A 16,782-nucleotide genomic window follows, 5' to 3' on the forward strand; every position below is an offset into this window, starting at 1 on the left:
TGGGATGACAGAAAGCATTGTTCCGCGAGCACATCATCATCATGGGACTCTAGCCTCAGCAGGGGTGCCGTTTCATTAATTGTAGACACATATGATTACTTAGGCAAACGGTGGCGTTTCACTGATGCCACTTTTTTTTTTTTTTTTTTTTTTTTTTTTTTGACTGGACTGATGCCACTTGAAGAGGAAAGTGTTAGCTCACTCAAACGGTGACGTATGGGATTAGAGATGTTAATACGAATTAGTTAGAGTTCTAAAAGTCCGTTAGAGATGCGTAAAACGTGGGAATGGTTGTTAGGAGATAATTTATCTTTGGATTTCAGCTTTTAAATTGTAATTGAGATAAAATTAGTTTGTTTGGCATAAGCTATAAAATCTCACTTTTTCTCACTTAGCACACTTTCAACAAAAAAATTTCAGTAAAAGGTTAGATAAATAATATTATCACAGAATTATTCCTCACAATTCTCTTTGTTTTTCACTTCGTCTTCTCCATTATATAATGTTTTCTATCTCTTCCTCTTTCTTTGTTACTCAATTAATCTTACTTTCTAGTTTATTCATAGCAACTTAAGATTTCTTAAAGACAAGGTCCATTGAACTCAAAATTATTAGGTGCTCTTAAAGTACAGTGATATAGTGCTCCTTCATCTCATATTCATGATGGACCCCACCATAAATCTAATTAGTGGGACTCACTATGAATGTGAGAGGAGATAAAACCACATCACCAAATTTTAGGAGTATCTAATAATTAAGGTTTGTTTGGATACTGCTTATTACTGAAAACTGAAAACACTGTAGCAAAATAATTTTTAAATGTGTGAATAGTCCCGTGGGACCCAATTTTAAAGAAAAATTTGCTGAAATCCGTACTTGCGGGTCCTGTGAACAGTGCATGAGACCCACGGAAAAAACGCAGACGCACAGTTTTTTTCCTTTTCATCACAATCCAAACCCAACCTTACTCTTGTTAAACAAGCTTTTTGGGTTTTACCAATTAGAGAACGTTTGAATTTCCTTCAAAATATTGAATTTTTTGTGCCTCATTCCACACATCAATTTAGAGCATTCGTATCAGCTCATGTAAATATTCATGTCCATTTTTGCATATGAACTTATTTTTCCACTTTACATACTTACTTTTCAAAACACTTCATATCAGATTATCAATTTTACATTGCTATATTTCATTAAAGTATCAATTTTTTTTTTTAATTATTTCTCTTTCTTCACCAACAATAACCACTATCTACTCTCTTCCTCGATCCCCTGTGATATGTAAAAAAAGAATAAAATAAATAAATGCAAAATGAATAGCGCTAAGTGTAAATTTACACGATTACAGTAGCAACCATATATTTTTATATAATTTTGCATGGTCTGATGTGAGTGAATTTTTAGTTTAATTAGCTAAAATATGGTCCTTTTTTATTATACAAACATTGATGTGAGTGCTTTTATGAAAATGGATTTAGCTAATGAGCTTGTTTGGATAAGCATATGTGAAAACATGCATTTTAAAAATGACAAAATTTAGCTACAAAATTGATTGTACCTTTAGGATACAATCTTACTCAATAAAATAAACATTACTACATATTTTGAAAATCTAACTGTTGAATTGCATGTTCTTTACACTCTTAATACACATGTCAAATTTTGTGTCAATTGGATATTATTTACTATATAATTTATAAGCTTATATTTTATGCATAATTTTAAACTACAAAAACTTGAAATTTAAACAATTTATTAATAATATAACTATTGATATTTAATTTTCTTGAAATTTTACAATCATAGAGGATATAAGAATAAGATGTAATCTAGTGATGGATTTATCAAAATTCACCTCCAATAAAAAGATATTAAGTAAGGTTGTAGTCTAAGGCTACAAACAATTTTGTAGTTAAACTTTGTCCTTTTAAAAATATGAAAATTTATTTTTGTTTATAATGTAAATTTGTAAAAAAGCTAACTATTTGAAATATATATATATATATATATATATTGCTTCTTTAAAAACACAAATTCTTTGGAAACACACATTTAGGCTACATAGAGGCCAAACAAATGAACCCTATAAGCCGAAGCCATCACCGCATAGATGACAGAACCAGCATCGCTGTTGGGAGGCAGCCTATAAGCCACTGTGAATGAGATGAAGGATAACGCGACTACGCAAGCATTGAGTTTCTAAATTGGAAATTTACAATAGGTTAAACTTAAAACCTATTTTATATTTGTGGATGAAACAAAAAATATAAAGTATCAAAGAGTAGTACTTACTACCTATCATTAATCTATATATATATATAAAACCGAAGCCTTTGCTGGCACTACAATTTTCCACGTCAGTACAATATTTAAAAAATAATAAATAAATAAAAATTATAACTCCTCAAAACCCTAACAACCTTACCCCTCTCTCTCCAGACGTAGGAAGCCCTAAAGCATTTTCAGGTTTTGTAAGGTTAGTTTTGTTTATATATTAATTAATACATAGTACTTTGTTCACCATTGAATACTCATATAATCAATTTTCAATTCAGTGTTCAAGAATTAAACCAAAATTCTCAGCACAATATTTAAAAAATAAAAAATAAATAAAAATTATAACTCCTCAAAACCCTAACAACCTTACCCCTCTCTCAAGTCTCTCCAGACGTAGGAAGCCCTAAAGCATTTTCAGGTTTTGTAAGGTTAGTTTTGTTTATATATTAATTAATACATAGTACTTTGTTCACCATTGAATACTCATATAATCAATTTTCAATTCAGTGTTCAAGAATTAAACCAAAATTCTAACTGCGCTTCAAGAATTAAACCAAAATTCTTTTAAATTATCTATAATATTCTGTCCTCTGAAAATTTTATTTCTTTGATTTTATTATATTGTGTTTCTTAAGCTATAGAGAGATTTTCTTTGGTTTCTACAAACTCTCTCTCTCTCTCCAGATGTAGGAAGCCCTAAACGCACGGTATAGCATTCAAGATCTACAACTCACAGTATAGATTTTAGCTTATAAAGTTCAGCTTTTGTAGGGTTAGTTTGTTTATATATTTAGTCCTTACACTTAGGTTTAGGTTTAGGTTTAGGTTTTAAGAGATTTATATATTACTACTATGTGGCTAAATTTCCTGTGACATCAGTTTTATATTTTTAACCAAATACATCAGGAAAGCAAGAGAAGGCGCATAAATATTTAGTCCTTACGCTTAGGTTTAGGTTTTAAGAGATTTATATATTACTACTATGTGGCTGAATTTTCCATGACATCAGTTTTATGTTTTTTTTTTTTTTTTTTTTTTTTTTTTTTTTTTTTTTATGTAAGGTTAGTTTGTTTACATCAGTTCTTTATCTCAAAGATAAGACTTTTATTTCTACCGCAAGAACTATTTAGGTCTGTATCCCTTACAAGCACACATGAACTTAAATTGTCTTTTAATATATGCATGCTTTATTATTTTCTAATAGTTTTCCCGTGTATCGCACGGGTTAGCGACTAGTTATATATATATATATATATATTTTTTTTTTTTTTAAAGCATCGTTTTTCCATATAAAAGAAAGTATTTTTATATTTATATATTTTAAAAGCATCGTTTTTCCGTATAAAAGAAAGTATTTTTTAATTAAATTTACTTTTTGATGTGAAGAAAAGGTAATACTTATAAAGGGAAATATCAACAGAGAAGTATGATATTTATTTACAACAAGGAAGAAAATGAAAAAGAAAAAGAAAAAAAGGAAGTGGAAATCACTTACGGGCATCGGATATCAATAGAAAGTACTTTTATCTAGGGACCAAAACAATATTTTAGTCTTAATTATCCTTTGCACCAGTTTTAGTTTAGGATAAAGCGCTTAAAAAAGAAAAAGAAAATGATAAAAAAAAAAAGAAGGAAAAATGGACATCGCATAACAAGAAAGTACATCATTACAATATGGCATCTACTAAAAATATGCTATAAAACTAAGTTCATCTCCCATCATCTAAGTCAAATATTACTTGGTCTCTCACACTATCGTACACATTAGTACTTTTATTACTAGCATTATATTTGTAAGAATCTGATGTCTCACCAAGAATTTGGTTTCTTATGAGTTGGAATCAACATTGACCCACAAATGTATCTCCACCTTTTTTTAAACCCTCCAATTTGGTTGCTACTTCCTTCATAGTAGGTCTATCTTCCCCTTTCAATCTTAAGCACCTCTTTGCAAGATTGCCACTTCCTTCAGTTGCTCCGCATTTCCTTCTTTCGCTATATGTTTCTCAAGAATTTCAAATAATCTATTATCTTTCGAAAAAAATATAAAATATATAGCTAGACTTCTTTCCTCCTCTAATCTATCAAATGAAAGAGCCATTTTTCCTGTTAATAACTCTACAAGGACCACTCCAAAGCTATAAACATCACTTTTCTCCGTCAATTGACTTGTTTGCATGTATTCAGGGTCCAAGTATCCCAAAGTTCCTTGCACCATTGTAGCTAATTGTGTTTGGTCTAGTGGAACTAATCTTGAAGCTCCAAAATCTGATACCTTTGCTGTGTGAGTATTATCTAGCAATATGTTTGAAGACTTAACATCTCTATGGATTATAGGTGGAAAAGCTGCAAAGTGCAAATATGATAGTGCTTCTGCAGTTTTTGCAGCTATCCTAAGACGAGTCTCCCATGATATGGTGGATGCCTGGCTTTCATGATGAATGTACTCAAAAAGAGTACCATTGGGTATGCATTCGTAAAGTAGTAAAGGAACCTGTGTCTCCAAACAACAATCCAATAGTTTAACTACATTCCTGTGGTTAATTTCAGAAAGTACAAGTACCTCGTTTATGAATTGCTTAATTTGGTTTTCATCGACAGTTTTGGACTTCTTGATGGCCACAATCCTATTATCTGGTAAAATTCCTTTATAAACTATACCAAAACCTCCTCGGCCAATAATTAAAGTCTCATCGTAATTGTTGGTAGCCTTTTGCAACTCTTCTTCGTTGAAAATTTTGGCTATTGCAGTTGAATTTTCTTGTTTGGAGAGTTTTTGTTGTAAAATTAAACCCCCCCCCCCCCCCCCCTCTTTTGTTCAAAGAACCTTTGTTTAAGCTTGATTAACCTTCTTTGCTTAACTATCAAGTACAGCCAAGAACTACAGACAAGCACATCTATGAAGCTTATGCCAACACCTACATTTGAAAGAAATAGAATATTAGCTTGCTAATCTCTATCAAGTACATCTAGGAGCTACTAAGAAGCAAAACGATGAAGCATATGCCCATAGAAATAAACATTATTAATGGACTTTTTATACCATTCTTAGAGGGCCCAAGGGGGAGATGGATTACAATTTTTCAAAGAGTCATTTTTTATATTTTTCTTTTGGACATGATACAGGTTGCTGGTTAGATTTAAATTCATAAGAATTTTTATGGCAATTCTTTTTTCCACTCTTAAAATTTGCATGAATTTCCATTTTTGTGCTAAGCTGTTAAAACTTCTTTTTTTCTTTCAGGTAAGTATTATATTAGTTAATTTGACTTGGATCCCACAAATTAAAATTTATGGTAAGATTCATCATGAATGTGAGAGAAGAGAGTACCATATCACTGTATTCTAGAGCCTCTAATAGCTCCTAATAATTTTCCTATTAACTAATGCTTACAGATATTAATTAGTGCTCCAAATCAAATGAACTAATATGAAATAATCATTAAATAGTATCTCTAGACATTCTATTAAATAAGATGGATAATTTTTTTTTTTTTTTTGAGAAACCAGACTATGAGTCTGGAAATTTAAGATGGATAAAAAGTTAAGTAGACCGAAGAGGACAAAGTATAACATTTTTAATAGTTTTGAGATGAAACCAAACTAAATGTAAGCTTAAGGAGTGAAATAATACTATTTAACTCTAAAAGTTAAAGATAGGTTCCAATTAGTCTAACTAGTAAAGCCTCTTATTTAAAAACTAAATCTTAGTTTCAACTAAATAACCTATTCTCAAATGGACTCTTGAGTATACTTACCAACAAAAAGTTTAACTTGTAGCGATGGTTGATTGATAACACAAAAGACGTCTACTCCTGCACTTCGGTCCAAATGGTACCCCTCGATGCAAGAACGCGTAAATTTCCCTAGTACGTTCATACACTGTTCTCCCGGGGCCTTACAGTTATCATCATTTTCACACTCGTCAATGTCTGTAGATGTAAAGCCCATCGTTAAGTGACTTAAAATAAATATAGTAAATATAAAGCAATGACATATTCAAGACCAAGATTTAAAAACAAAAATAAACAAAAAAACCAAAACAAACAAAAAGTAAAACAATTAAACAAGGACTTTATTCTTTTTGCTGAGAGAAAAGCAGTAACATATTGTTAAAATGAAATGACAAAGTATTGCAACATAAGAAGTTTTAAAGAGTTTCTATCTGTTAATTTTCAGTTCAATTCGTTAAATTTTATTTTGTATCTTCATTTCAGTCCTTCAATATTAATCTCTTTTCAATTTAATCTTTCTTTCTAATTCCATCCAATCATGTTATTGTTTATGAGTTTTTTTCACTTCCCAAACCCACATTCCTTTGAGGATTAAATAGTCCAATACAGAGGTGGACAAAAGAATTACATTATATATTAATTAATAAAATTTAAATGACAAAATTGATATATATATATATATATATATATTAAAGGACTCAATTGAAATTAGGTTAAAATAGAAGAAATAATAATAATTACTATTATTATCGAGAAATTAACATAGATACATGAATTATTACCTTGACAACCACGGCGGAGGTATGGGTTCCATTAGGAATCAATACACGTGCTATTACCTCCACATATGTAACTCGATTTGTTGGTAACATCAGTGGCGGAGCCAGGATTTCAAGTCAGGAGGGGTAAGATTTAAAGACAAGATTGAAGGTAAAATTAATCTAAGAAATATTAATCGATACTAATAACAAAATAAATAAACAACTATATGCCAAAGTCATTGTCATACATAATCTAATATAAAATTTTACTTTAATTCTTTTTTTTTCATTTCTAGTTAAATTTACTCAATTGCAAAATCTACTTCGACACAAGCTCGTTTAGAATTTGACCTGGACATATTACTATGAAGTATATATATGTTCCTCAATGCCATAAATGCTTTTAAAATCTTATATAGACATTTGAGTTTATAGCAAAAACTCAGGTTTTTTTTTTTTTTTTTTAGATCAGCAAAAACCTCAGGTTGAGACTGAAAATGGTTGTTTACAAGAGAAAAAAAATTGTAAATAAGAGGCTGACTGGTGAGGTTCTACAGTTTGGTATCACTATATTTTTTTTCCCAGTCCTATTCAATGAAGTTGTGTGCAAAACCAATGTACTTGTACGCAGGACCTATTATTTAATAAAAGTGCTGCTTCAGTGCTTTGTGGATGTAAAATTGTCTTCTTGTTGACTAAAAAGTTGCTTCTGTCAGGAGGGGCAAATAACCTTTTACTATGTTTACTAATAGTATACTACTAATACATAGAAAATTTTTGAGAAGGTCAGGGGGGGCAGCTGCCCCCCTCGACCCCCCCTCTCTCCGCCCCTGGGTAACATCATTACATGTCTCAGTACCGATCGCCCAATCAAGAACCATTGGCATATCACTTCTATTTCCCGTAGAGTGCGAAGGGAATCAATGGAGAAAGTGAACGTGCCTTGTTTGCTAATAAACGCATGGCCACAAGGATTGAAACTCTCTACTTTTGTGTAATTATTTATAGAATTGAGCTTGATACTAATATTCCTTAACCCATTAGGAATATCTACCTCGCAACACCCAACACCAGAGCAAGAGCTGTTGACTATGTACTTAGTGCTTTCACATTCGGAAGGCAGTTGGGCAGCGCTATTGGAAATGCTACTGCTGCGGCTGTCAATTCAAATAATACCACAGCAACCCAAGTGAATTGTATAAGAATCCCAATGAAACCCATATCTCCACAGTTTGGGAGAAAAGGAGGTAATTACATATACTTCCTATAATTACATCTAGTCTAAAATGTAAATTACGCTCGTTAAATTTTGTGGTATTTTATTTTTTTCTATAACGTTAAATTGTTTACATTAATCTAGAACTAATTCAACTAATTTAATATATTAATGAGAGGAGAATAATCCTCTCTTAAGTTACTACGACTTTTGAGTGAAGTTTGTGGTATGTCTTTGTATTTAAATCTTATTCCATCATTTCTATGCGTTTGTTTCTCACAAATAATAATAATAATAATGATGATGATGATGATGATAATAGGGAAGAGCGCAGAGTACATCATAGGCTAGGATATTTTGTATGTGGGATATTCAAGGTTTATGGGTGGATTTGAAGCATGTATCGTGGAGAGAGATAATAGCACAAAGCACCGAATAAAAGAAAAGTACTCCAGCTTCAACCGATTTTTTTTTTTTTCTTGCAAAGAGACTTGATAAATTTTTACACAGGAATCATTTATGAATTTGTTTTCAATGAAATATTATTGAATATACTTTGTTATCATTATTGCTACACGTTTGATAATTGTCATACACTTAGTCTGCAATTATGCAATTTGCATCAAACAATTATTATATAGTTCAAAATTTTAAGATTATAACTTTCCAAATCTCTGAAAGTTTCAAACAATGACCAAAAGACTTAGGAAGTTTTGAACAATGACCAAAGACTGAGTGAGACGTTAACAAGATTAAAGACTTCTAATGGTGTCACTCGTTTTCAATGAGTTAAAAAAAAGTCACGATTAATTTCTCCCACACAAATTTAAGGAGATAAAACTACTAATTAAACTTTTCTTACTTGTTATTTTGAAAGATGCTGTCTTCCCCATAAGTCTACTCCCCCCCCCCCCCCCCAACTTATTAAAATATTACAAAATATATGTACACATATTTTGGAAGGCTCATACAGCTACTTAAATCTAGTAACAAAGTTCAAGTAGAGATAGACTATATTTTAGATGAGTTTTCAATAGACATTGCATTTAGATTTATTTTTCTTTTATTCTGAGAACTCATTAAGGCTTTAGGTGTGACTAATAGTTGATTTTGGTTCTTCCATTAGCTACGGAGATGATAGGCAAATAAAAATGAAAAGAACTTAAGGAGGAAGCTGCAAAGAAAATCTAACCGAAGAGTTACTTTAGCTCCAAAACGTTAAGATTAAATCTGAAGAATTTTTCTTTTACTAAAATTTTAAACCCTAAATATGTTTGTGATTTTAATTTTCGTAAAGTTTTAGTTTTATTGGTTATATTTTTCCAAAAATTCCATGTGGCAACTCATTTGACATAAAAATAATATTTTAATATTACCGTTAACTATATCATCATTTTTTATCCAACACTTAATGCCCATGACCATTTTAACACAATACCAAAAGGATAGAGACTAAATTAAAAAACAACCAAAAGGATAGAGACCAACTATATATAGTTTACCCTTTTTTATATTAATAACTAACTAATATTTATATCTAAAAATCTAAATAAAATGTAAATATGATTTTATCTATAATTGTTTTCTTCCTCTTATTTGTTATATAAATAAATTGAATTACATTGGTGTGCTAAAAATAAATTAAATTACATTTGTGTGTTATTTGAACATTATTATTTATTTTAGGAAAAACATGCAATTCTTATAACATTTAATTATTATAAGAAAGAAAAACTATAGCAAATATTAATATACTTTAAAAAAAAAAAATTATTCTTTTATCATGATACAAAATAAAAATCTATTTTCATAAAAAAAAATACAAATATATATTTTGACTCTATTTTGTGCTTATCTTGCCCCCTTTTTTTTTTGGATAATAAACCTTGCATATGATTAAATATTAGTGATAGTATCAATATTCCTAATTTAAGGATAAATCGGAAAACTCTATCATAAAAATAGTGATCCCATGGATAAATTATAAAGGAGCATTAGCTCTAGCATAGTTAAAACTGACCAGAAAACATGATTGCTACGTGTTCAATTTAGCATAGTTAATAGAGGGACTCCAAAAAGAGCACTAGCATCAGGCATGTTATATCAAGCTATTTTACCACATCAAAACTTACTTTTTCAATTTTAGCACATCATTTTACAATACGCTATACATCAGATCTTCTATTTTAACATTACACCACATTAAAATAATATTAAAAAAAAACCCAGCTATATTAAAAAAAAAAAAAAACAAAAACAAAACAAAATTGTACCATAGCGATTGTTATTTTTTATTTATCAAATTCCATCTGGCCTAAACAGAAAATTGAGTGAAGGTAGCAGCTAGGGATCATTGTGCTTTCTCCTTCTTTATGTTCTGAATTAATTACTTGAGTGAAGATAGGAGCTAGGGATTGTCTTGCAAGTTGCAACTAATGGTATCGTGTGTATACATGGTGTTGAACTTGGCCATAGTATTGGCAATATTCTTTTTTATGGCATGAAATGGTGTTGATTTGGGTAATTTTGCGGCATCCTCTGGTGTTATATGCAATTTAGTAACAGCTGTGAATGGTTCCCTTTAGTAGGTTTGCTTTAAAAACAGACCAAAATTTTTACTGGTCTTGGTTTTTGGGAACAGACCAGTTGGACAACAATCGTACTAGCTATGTAAGTAGAGAAATTCTCCTGTATCTTATCAAGCCATGGTTCAAGCTCAATGTTATTGTTAAAGTTTACTTCCCCATTAGTTATTTTCATAATTTGGTCAGTAAACATATTGGTGCCATTGAATGGTCCAATATAGAGAATCTAATGACAACCAGTCTTACCTTCTAGATATATTATCTCAATTAAGGTTTGATATATTAGTTAATGGGATTAGCATATTGCATGTCGTGCGTAGTTTTTCACCTATATAGCTATAACACCCCATTCGGTGGTTTCCTCAACTCCAGACCATGCGCTAGAGATGATCTTTAAAGCAACCTATAACAAAGTCAACAATAGAAATCAATGATCACTGCCAAGAAGTGGGATAAAAAAGGGAAGTAAAAAAACTAACAGCATAGAAATTGATTTACTTACTAAAATTATTATGATTCAATTAAAGTTTGCATTGTCCCTTTCTATCAACAGTTAAGAGTCAAACTCAACATCTACCAAAATGGATGTGTTTTGCGCCTTTAAAAAATAAGCAAGGGCCTGCCTCTTTTGCACACAGGTGGGACTTGGGAGAAGAGGTTCCATTTGAGTTAAATCTCCTTGGCTTCCAGCACAAAAGTTTAAAGAACAAATAGAACCATATCTGATCATTTTGATTCAACAGAGATCCTAGCCAATTTCGTTTTGTCCTTTTATTATTATTTTTAAAATTATGTTTACGCTCTTCCCAATGGAACAGATCCTCTCCATTTTATGTACTCAAGCAAATTATTATGGGGTTTTTCAGGGGCACTTATATTCCCCTACAGCAATTACTAACTTACTAAAAGGAGCAAAGAGATTATGACCTCCTTACTAGAGAAATCTGAAGATTTTTCATTATCCTGTCTAGAAAAATTAGGCCTTTCTATTTCCTCTTTTTCATGAAGGAGCTTTCTTTCTTAAAATGATAGGTTTACAATGTAAACAACACACTTCAACCAAAAAACAGACAAATATTTTATTCCCAAGGTATGATGAAACAATTGCAAAGATCAATACACTTATATTTCTTATAGATATTCACTTGTTAAAAATTTAAAACATCAATAGTCTTTTCAATTCAACATTTATTTTGAGCATAACATAGGTTACGGTGATTACGAATTCAGTAAGTTGCTGCATGCATAGCACAAAAAGCAGTAGGCCAAGGCAACAAGGTTGTAGCTGACTTTGCTACATGACCACAAACATGGAAAAAGGAAGGAAATCAAAACATGATTTTCAAAATCCATTGGTTTCATGTCTAACTTTTTTTTTTCTTTTTTCTTTTTTTTCTTTTTAAGAAATGTTTCATGTCTAACTTACTAATAACAAAACACACATAACAGATGGAAAAGACATTAAAATTTGAAATATATAGGTGGTGAAGGTATATCTTTCCTCTACATAGAGTAGTAAACTTAAGCCAAAAGAAACTAAGAGTTGGCTTAATATATGCAAATCCAAAAAGGCATTCGTTGATGCATTATCAATCCCAACAAAACTGCTACAAGCAATCCCCAGAACAATACTGCTAAACTTCTTGAGAACTACTTCCAAGGCTAAAGAACTCCTATTTCACGACATAAGAGCAATCATGTTCAGAACTACAACTTGGATTTTCAAATTGATTACTTTTACCACAAAGTCCTCTGTAAAAAATGGATGTGCTTCTGTAGGTAAGATGTAACAGAGTTCAACCTTTTAGATTGAGCTTTCTTTGGAATGGAGACATGCTTAGAAGATTCTAGATGTCAGGAACATCAATATGACACTACAGAATCTCCTTCAACATCTCCTTATAGCCAGTCAAAATCAAGTATCACTCCATAAACCATTATTATGAGAAACCTTCTTTACAGATTCATTAGAAAATGAACTTCCAAGTTTGTAATGTTGACCATTAGCAAGTCATGCGTCAAACTTCTGGATTATGAAGATGGGGGGTTGTGGCTGGGTTTGATGAAGGAGACGAACCATTTCTAGTGACTGTTAGTTTTGTCAGAAAATAGAAGGATTTGAGAAAAACAAAAACTAGACCAAAATCGGTGCCAAACAGAAATAACAAAAAATGAATACAGGATTTGAGAAGAGAAATGAGTACAGAAAATGAAAATTGAAAAGGAACCAAACAGCACCAAAAATTCTCTTTTTCTTTTCCTTTAATTGCCAATAATATCCAGGCAGAAAGGGCACTGTACCACAGATATCAAACTAGTAACAGAGCATTATGAAATCTGTTAGATTCTACCAAGATTTTCAAAAAGAGCTGAGAAGGTAAAACCATATACCAGCAAACAAACCAAATCTACACTTCACTTGTTCACAAAGCAGTCAAAATCATTTAAAAAGACTGAGAAGAAACACCAGGTTAGGCATAATACTGAAGAAATCAAAATACATCACAGAATGAAAGGCATATATAAACCACAAATTTGTATTAGATTTCTCTATCTGCACTATCCTTATTTTTTCAAAGGAAGTAAATTACTTTCAAATGATAATGAATATTAAAATTCAGTTGCTTTGATAAAACAGTATATAATTTTCTGTTTAATGGCATGGAAAAATCAGACCAACTGATCCAATTACTAAAATGACAATTCTTCTAATGTTTCCTTTCATACATAGAGGCTCATGCACCTTCTTCCACATTACTTTATCCTATTAATCTTCCACTATTTTAATCTCTATGTACAGTAAGAAGAATAAAAAATTCTATCCCAATGTGTCCCATATAGGTTCATTTCATCTACATATACGAAGGAATTGAAGAAAAACAGGGATTGCAGTGGCAGAGGAATGCTTCTTAGAGTACTGAAACAGCTACATACAGTTGGGTTTTAGCTGATTTTTCTCGCATTTTCTGGTTTTATTTCTTCAACTTATTCTTCTTCATCTGTGAACTTGCCCGTAAGTAATTCTATCGATTTTTTTCCATTTGGAGGCAGGAATTGAGAGGGAACAAGAAAGACCATGAACATAGAAGTAGAAAATGGGAAACTAAACGGACTAGATTAACCAGGCCAAATCCAGTGGGTTGAACGAATCAGAAGTTTTTTTTTTTTTTAATCTGTGTAACACCTTAAAATTAATTAACGAAATCAAATTAATTTTTTTTATGTAATTGCAACCTAGAGTTCCCTTTTTTTAAAAAAAATAGAATAGAATTTCAACTTATGGCATCAAGTCTTTCATAATTGTTCTTGTTATCACAGTAAGACATCAATTAATTTTTGGTATAAGTGGATTTGAATTCCACATCTATAATTTGACAATAAAAAATTTCCCAATTGAGTTACCTGTAACAAAAATAAATAATAAATAAATAAATAAAAACTTAAATGGTCTATTATTTAATTTTTTTTTTTTTATTTTACTTGGAGGATCAATAATACTTAACATTAAGGAATCCAAAAGTATAAGTATAAAAACACGAATTGGAAACCACGACTAAGCCAAGAGTCTTGTAGCATAACTGGTATAAAGTGGTGTTTTCCTATAGAGCTATCCAAGGTTCAAATTCCTCATTTTGCATTGTAACTACCAAAATCAAATTAATTAATTATTTAACAAACATTTCTTTTAAGATTTGATAGTTGGGACTTGGGGGAGGATTTGAACCCATGATATTTTTACTAAAAACTTCCGAATGTATCAATTGAGTTTCAAGGTTGTTGGCTTTTATTTTTTATTTTTTATAATAATTATATTGGAAAAAGCAACATTCATAATTCTAATCTCTTTTCATTTCCTCAACATTCCAAGAAACCAAACAGAGCATAAACGATTTTACATTGGCAATTTTAATGAACAACACTATAAAACTTTAAAACCCAAATTCTAACAATTGAAGAAAGAATTCTTCGAAACTCTACCTGGCGACTGAAACTGCAGTGACTCGACGAGGCTGAGTGACGCCGATGATTCCAGACTTGGTTTAGCCTCTGCGGTGCAGAATCTGAGAGAGCTGGGTGCTCTTTCCTGAACCGGTCTCTCCGATTATCACCACCACCGGGTTCCGGTCCACCGTTTCTACGATTTGCTCCTCAAATTGGAGGATCGGAAGGTTCGCCATTGACGAACCAAACAAAGCTAACATGCAGAGTGAAGTAAAATTTAATTGTTGACTAACAAATGCTTTTAGAATATTTATTAATTTTTTCCTTTAGTTTGTACATTAAAATAGAGGGATTGATTAAAATTCTGTGCAACTTAATGCAAAAAATAAAATAAAATAAAAAATTGTTATCATCATCACGTTAAGACACTAATCAGTTTTTGAAGTAAATGGATTCAAATTCTACATCTATAATTAGATTGTAAAAAATTTTTAGTTAAGCTAACTTTAACAACAACAACAACAACAACAAAAAAACCCTTAAATGGTCTATTCTATTGTTGTTGTTGTTGTTATTATTATTATTATTATTATTTTAGTTTGGGGATCAATACTACTTAACATTAAGAGCACTAGCATTCGAGAATGCACACAAAAAAAAAAAAAAAAAAAAAAAAAAACTTTTTTACATCCTCAAACACCACTTTGTCTATTTTATCATCTCATTTTACAATTTACTCAACATCTCAGCTTCTATTTTTACATACAACTCATTAAAATAATATAAACTACCATCATTAAATAATAAAGGGATAATTACAGCAAACCCACTTGAGGTTTGGCCCGTTTACATTTTACCTACCCGTGGTTTAAAATTTATCACTTTGCCCACCTGAGATGCCTTCCGTTAGAGATCTGTTACCCACCTCTCCCTTTGCCATTAGAAAAACACATTTTTAGAGAAAAAAAAACATAACAAAGATCAAAAAGTTAGGGTTTTTTATTGCTTAAGAACTTCGCCTTAAAACTGCATAACTCAAACTCTCTCTCTTTCTTATGAATCAAATCAAAGGAAGAAGAAAAGGAGAGAGAGATCTGTGAGTGTTGTAATCTCTAAACTCTAAATCTATCATTTGTTATGACAAAAGAGAGAGATAAAGAGATTTCTTGGAGTCGGAGTCTTAGGAGAGTAATAAAAGAAAAGAAGTTGAACATCAAAGCCCACGTGATTTTACGATCAGAATGATCGATCACCATGAGCCCAGATGCCAAGGCGGCGAGTGATACCATCATCCCAGTCACACTGCTCAAAAGCAACGGGTAAGAAAGAGCTTCACCCAGCCAACACGGTACACCTCGTTGAACCCACGTGGCAAAACGGTGTTCCTCGAGGAAGATTCGAAGTGGTTCCAGACGGTTCTTAAGGACTCACCGTACCTGAAGGCCCACACGGTCAAGTACTGAACCCAGCTCTCCTAGGCCGACCATCTCCTCTCCTCGTACCGCTTCGAACGCCTCTGCTCGCCGTCTGATGCGTACCTACGTGGCAACACGCGGTGTCGTTTGGCGCTCGAGAATCTTCCCGATGAGGTGTACGAGACAGAGTGGGATTTGATAATGATCGACGCACCGAGAGGGTACTTCGCCGAAGCGCCAGGTAGGATGGGTGCGATTTTCTCGGCGGCGGTCATGGCGAGGAACAGGAAGGGATCCGGTGTGACGCACGTGTTCCTGTACGATGTTAATCGGAGAGTAGAGAAGGCTTTTGCTGAAGAGTTTCTTTGTAGGAAGTACTTGGTTAAGGCTGTCGGGAGGCTCTGGCATTTTGAGATTCCGTCTGCGGCTAATAACGCTAGTGTTGCTGGGAGTAACTCAGTTACTTTTTGCTGAGTTTAATTTTTGGAAGACCTCTTTGGTCCACCCGATCTGGAAGTTGACGATGGTGCAGATGATGGGAGGTTGGGATTGAGAGCGGTTGGTGGTGATATAGGCTTGGAGTTCGAGGGCAGATTGCTGGCGGGTCGGATTAGATCTAGGGCGCATAGGAGGACTTGAGATGAGTGGGTTTTGAGAGAAGGAAGAGGAAATATAAGTGGTGGTGGTGCCGGAGATGGAGGGAATGACGAGGGTAGTGTGGAAATTACGGGAGGAAAGGTGGGTGCAAAGCTCCATGCAAGGGTGAAGGATTGAATACATGTTTGAATAACCAATGGACAAGAGAATAGCAATACTGTTGGTTTGTGTTTTGTTCTAAAAGAAGTTCTTAAG

The 16,782-nt window shown here is 32.2% G+C and overlaps 1 long non-coding RNA gene and 2 pseudogenes across 1 annotated transcript; 1 reads left to right on the plus strand and 2 right to left on the minus strand.

Moving 5' to 3' along the window:
* Nucleotides 1-3,897: 3,897 nt before the first annotated feature.
* Nucleotides 3,898-6,228, minus strand: LOC126721419 (wall-associated receptor kinase 3-like; annotated as a pseudogene).
* Nucleotides 6,229-10,815: 4,587 nt separating this feature from the next.
* On the minus strand, nt 10,816-14,791 carry LOC126720625 (uncharacterized). Its single transcript, XR_007653552.1, has 2 exons — nt 14,552-14,791; nt 10,816-10,976 (listed from the first exon to the last, which is right to left on the minus strand). It is a non-coding gene; the product is annotated as an uncharacterized LOC126720625 (long non-coding RNA).
* A 978-nt stretch (nt 14,792-15,769) lies between these two features.
* LOC126721420 (probable methyltransferase At1g27930) lies at nt 15,770-16,415 on the plus strand (annotated as a pseudogene).
* Nucleotides 16,416-16,782: the final 367 nt, after the last annotated feature.

Source organism: Quercus robur, chromosome 4, assembly GCF_932294415.1.
Source record: "Quercus robur chromosome 4, dhQueRobu3.1, whole genome shotgun sequence".
NCBI lineage: Eukaryota > Viridiplantae > Streptophyta > Magnoliopsida > Fagales > Fagaceae > Quercus > Quercus robur.